Raw genomic sequence first — 6,000 nt, forward strand, 5'->3', positions numbered from 1 at the left:
CGGATGGCACATCAGTAAACAGCTCCACGGCAATCAATTTGGCTTTTTTGATGAAGACAAAGCCATAGAGGAAAACCATTAGAATAGATAATAAAGGCCCTTCTTGTACAGTTAATAGAGAGACTCCTGGATGGAACAAGCCCAGCTGTTACTGCTGAAAATTTACTTCTGTTTTCAAGTTCAAATAGAGACTAAAACATTATCTTCTCGGGAATTGATTTTACGTCTTCCAAACACATATGCCACCTTAATTGTGATTTGTGTGATAGTTCAGCTGCTGAAAGCTTTCGTTTATCTCTACCTGGTTAAACAACTTTAAATAATAACAAGTCAATATATCTGTCTATTGACCAGAGCTCTCCTCTTCTCCCCAGAGCTTAATATGGGTAGTGCGGAAAGGAATTTAACCCTTCAGAGGCAGTCTCTTAGACTCATTATATTTTCTGCAGCCAAACCCTCCTGGGGTGGGGTTGACTTGTGACTATTGTTGACATAACCTAAATTAAGATAAAATAAAAGCCTACCTAGGCTGGTGGGCTGGTGGATCTTTTGGTCAGATTCATTCCTAGAAAGTGACCTCACCCCTTCAGCTCCTTTCCTAATAAAAGATTAGAGTTCTTTACTATTTGATTTAAATATAGAGGGTTGGGTTAGTCAAGGATTTGCTATTTCTCCTCTTTGTTCCTCTACTCTAGGAGAGGCTATTTTGTTTAGGAAAGCTGCTGGGGGGGGGGGGCAGTGTTGGGGATTGTATTTTCTTTTGTTGCAAGTGGCTTAGAGCATGAAAAAGATGACAGGTTTCTCAGGGACTAAAACTATATATTTTTTTAATAAAACAAAGCAACACCACAGTCTAGATATATTGTTCCCTAGGAGACATACTTTTTCCTAATAATGCTTAATGTTTTCTGTGGGGGGGGAGGGGAATGTGAAGGAGTGGCTCTATTCAGATGCCCTTAGGTCCAGAAATTCTTTGTTGAAGGGATTTTTTTTTTTTTGGTTTTTCTTTTAGAGATCCACTCATTTATTATCTTCTTTGGGGCACAGGGGAAACTGAGAATTCCAGTAAGCAGATATCTGAAGAAATGATCTTGTCCAGTCCATCGTGGGTTTTTATTCCACAATATTGAGGGAGTAAAATCATACTAGATAAACTAGCTTAGGTTCTATTTCAGATCTGCATTGTATTAGTTGATAATGATCTTTCCCATGTGAATCACTGTTCTTTCCTCAGATATTTTCTCCATACTGTTTCTTCAAGATTTAGAGTCTATTTGTCTCCTAATAATGGAATAGCATTGAACCACAGATCTAGAGTTGGATGGGACTATAGAAGTCATCTATTCTAATACCCTCATTCTGTAGATGGGAAAACTGAGTCCATATAAAGGTAAGTGACTGCCCAAAATTTAAAATCTGAACCCTAATCCATCACTGTTTCTACTACATTGCCCTGCCTCCCCTAGAAATCAATATGAATTAAAATGGCTTGATAACATCTAGAGAAACTGACTACATAAATTTAATATTTCTTAAGGAAAGTTAGAGAAAAAGGAGTGGGGGGGTGGATTTCCTTATTTAGCTTATTTAGTGATAAAGTCAGCATGGAGAGAGAACGAGCAAATTGGAAGTCATGAAAAGGTTCCTTTTATTTCCTAACTTCCCTCTCCAGCTTTGTTTCATAAGTAGCAGCTCTTTCAGTTTGAAATATTCTTCATGTAAGTCCTGAGTAATGAGTTGAGACACCTGTATCCCAGACCTCACTGCCTCTGTTGTATTGGGAAAATCCCTTCTCTGAGCCTCAGTTTCCTCATCTACAAAATTAGTGGGTTCCTTTTATTCTTTTGAAGCAATGAACTTTATTCTCAAGGCAAATGGTTATTACAAATATTAAAATAACTCATTACTTCTTTTCCAAATCATAGGACAAGATTCAAACGTTAGATATTTGAGATGAATTCTTCAACACATTTCACATAAAAGTGAATTTAATTGTTCTCATGGTTACTAAGTCACATGTAAGACCTAAAGAGGTCTTTTTAAATTCCAAATTCTATAGTTCAGCCTCTAACCCAGAAGAAGATGAATACTCACAATGTTTTTTGATTAATATTGGACTGCTAGATCTATGCCATCCTATGCTGCTGATGCAGTCAGTAGTTAGAGTGTAGGCCTAGAGTCAGACATGTACTCACAACTAGGCTCAGACAGATTAACTGTGTAACCCAGGGTAAGTCATTTCATTTATTTGCCTCATTTTCCTCAGTTGTTAAATAGGACAGTAATTACATCTACACCGAGATATCAAATGAGATTTTTATACTAGTTTTTCTTTAATCTGTTGATTTCTGTTTGCATCTTAGTTTTCAGGAATTACATTCCTTGGTTAAGGTTTATCAGTTTTCTTCTGGGATCAACTCTTGAATGGAATTCCCAAAATCCAGATCTCATAAGTAAGAGAAAGAATGAAACAGTAACCTGGTACTTCTAAAACAATTTTTAAAATATCCAGATAAAGTCTTGTAATGCATGTTCCAAAAAAAGCAAAAAAGATAGGTTTATAACCCAGATAACTTTCTCTACAAAGTTGAGTTTAATCCTATAAGGGGGGGTGTGTGACTTAATGAGATTAACTTTCAAAAATATCTAAAGAAGAGAATGTTAAGAACTTTGAAATATAAACATAAAAACACAGAAATACAAAAAAAAGTAAATTTATTTAAATAATTGAAAAAGGCTAGATAATGATGAGATTTAAATTGCTGTTGTTTGGCCTTTGTTCTCAAAAGAGGACTATGACATCAGGAGGGTGATCTCTTGATTACAAGTGAATTGGACTTCAGTGAGGCAGAACTGTGCAAAGTCATCAGCCTTACCCTCTCAACCAGAATCATCTGATTTCATTGGAAAGACATAGGTCAGGATGTCTGGACATGGTCCAGGATACAGTGACTCTTTTAAAATAAATTCTTTCCTAGGTCTCAGTTTGTCAGAAGCAATAGCCATTCAATGATTTAAGAATACACAAGAGTTAAGACAAATGATGGCCTACTAGTTTGCCTATTCAAAACAATCAATCTGAGCAGTCCTTGGGAGCCACTAAGTCAGTATTAGTGGCAGCTCTTGGCCTACAGATTCTAAGGGAGTCAAAAAGAGAGTTCAAGGGTCTTTTTACTATCATTGAAGTAGTGTTAAGTCTGTTGAAACTCTGTTGCTTTGCCATTCTCAGATCTGGGTTTCAGGTCTAGGTCTTAATCCCAGGAAAAGGAGAAGTAGCACAACAGAGGTTGTTGCTGCAGGACAGAAAAGAGTTCATGTGGCCAGCTACAGACCAGAGTACAGTCCAGGAGAATAATAAAAATCTCTTCTCCTTCAACTACATTGGGAGACCTGAAAACTTGCCAGTCCCTAGAAGAATCTCTGAAAACAGCTACTAAAAACAGCTTGGGAAAGTGCAACTTCACCTTGGAAGAAAAGCCCTACTTTAACAAAGAGTTAAATCAAGCCATAGGAGGGAAAATGAGTAACAGAGAAAAAAATCTATCAAAAATTACTTTGGGGGGTGGCTAGGTGGCGTAGTGGATAGAGCACTGGCCCAGTGGATAGAGCACTGGCCCTGGAGTCCGGAGTATCTGCATTCAAATCCAGTCTCAGACACTTAATAATTACCTAGTAATTACCTAACTGTATAGCCTAGGGCAAGCTAATTAACCCTATTGCCTTGCAAAAAACCTAAAAAAAAAACTACTTTGGTAATAAGATTAAAATACACACTTAGAAGAAGATAATAAAGTCAAAGCTCCTATAAACCCAAAGCCTCCAAGAAAAAGAAGAATTAGTCTCAGGCCATGAAAAAAGATCAAAAAATATTTTAAAAACCAAATAAGAATGGTAGATGAAAAATTGGAAAGAGAAATGAGGGTGATGCAGAAAATTCAAGAAAAACAAATCAGAAACTTAGTGAAGGAGAAACAAAAAAAATTCTGCAGAAAATAATATCTTAAATACCAGACTGGGCCAAATGGAAAAGGGGATAAAATAACCAAAGAGGAAAAGAATGCCTTAAAATGCAGAATGGCCAAAAGGTGGTTTAAAAAGCTCCAAGAAGAAATTAATTTCTCAAAAATGCAGAATTGAGCAAAGGGAAGATGATGACTTTATGAGAAATCAGGAAAAAAACCCAAAAGAATGGAAAACTAGAAGACCATGTGAAATATTTCACAGGAAAAACAACTGACCTGAAGAGTAGAACCAGGAGAGATAATCAGAAATTTATTGGGCTACTTGAAAGCCATGATTTTTTTTAAAAGAGCCTAGACATTATCTCTCAAGAAATTATGGGAGGGGGGGAGCCAAGATGGTGGCATGATGACAGCATTTCCTGGGAACTCCTTCCCTGCAAAATTCTGAAAGCCATCAAATTATGTCTCTAGCCAAAATTTAGAGGGGCAGAGCCCACAGAAAGACTGAATGATACATTTTCCCAATCCAAGATAACTTAGAATCTCCTCTGGAAAGGTATGTTTCATCAGGACTGGGAGTTGGAAAAAAGCCCTGGTTGCAGAGCAGCCCAGCCCAGCCCAGCCTAGCCCAGGGATCACCAGGAACAGCTTGAAGGGGTCGTGAGAGAACTCTGCTACGCCAGAATGAGTGTGGAGTGAGGAGCACTGGCCACAGAACCTGCAGTGAGAATTGGGGGAAATTAGCCTGCACCTCCAGAACAAAGTGCACAGATGGTAAGGGGGTCAGGGGAGACTGCAGAAATCTCTCTGCTCTCCCTGGGGCAGGACTCTGCTGTTTACCAACACTCAGATCCAGGTTGCAGTTTGGCCTTCCCTACTAAGATAGCAGGGATCCTCCTCACAGCTCCAAGGCAAAGGGGAGTGCCTGTGGTCATCTACGTATCAAAGCACAGACAAGAGAGCATAAGACCTTGGAGGAATAAAGGTCTCAGTGGGGTGTCCCAAAAAAACCCCAAAGCCTTGGAAGTGCTGTAAATTAGTGTTGGGCTGAGGAAATGAGTAAACAACCAAAGAAGAAGAATTTGAACAAAGAAAATTACATTAGTCCCATGGAAGATCAAAACACACACTCAGATGATGACAAAATCAAAGCTTCCATATCCAAAACCTCCAAGAGAAATAGAAAATGGGCTCAGACTTTGGATGAGCTCAAAAAAGAATTTGAAAAGCAATTAAAGGAGATGGAGAAATAATTGGGAGGAGAAATGAGAGCAATGCAGAAAAATCATGAAAACCAAATCAGCAGCTTGGTGAAAGAAACACAAAAAAATACTGAAGAAAATAATATGTTAAAAATAAGTTTGGGCCTAATGGGAAAAGCAAAACAAAAGGCAAAAGAGGAGAATAATGCCTTAAAAAGCAGAATTGGCCAGCTGGAAAAGGAGATAAAAAAAGCTCTCTGAAGAAAATAACTCCTTCAAGTGCAGAATGGACCTAAAGGAAGCTGATGACTTTGCGAGAAATTAGGAAGAAATAAAACTCTTCCCCCAAAAAAATTTAGAAGAAAATGTGAAATATCTCATTGGAAAAACAACCAGTCTTGAAAACAGATCCAGAAGAAATGATTTAAAAATTATTGGGCTACCTGAAAGTCATGACCAGGAAGAGAGCCTAGATGTCGTTTTTCAAGAAATAATACAGCAAAATTTCCCTGAGATCCTAGAAACAGAGGGTAAAATAGAAATTGAGAGAATTCACTGGTTACCTCCTGAAAGAGATCCCAAAAGAAAAACTTCCAGGAATATTATAGCCAAATTCCAAAACTCCCAAGTCAAAGAGAAAATTCTAAAAGCTGCTAGAAACAAACAGTTCAACTACCGTGGCTCCATAGTCAGGATTACACAGGATCTGGCAGCATCTACATTAAGGGTTCATAAGAATAGATATTCCAGAAGGCAAAAGATTCTGGTTTACAACCAATAATCAACTACCCAGCAAATCTGAACATCCTCTTTCAGGTGAAAAGATGAACTTTCAA

This window comes from Macrotis lagotis, chromosome 1, assembly GCF_037893015.1.
Source record: "Macrotis lagotis isolate mMagLag1 chromosome 1, bilby.v1.9.chrom.fasta, whole genome shotgun sequence".
Taxonomy (NCBI): Eukaryota; Metazoa; Chordata; class Mammalia; order Peramelemorphia; family Peramelidae; genus Macrotis; species Macrotis lagotis.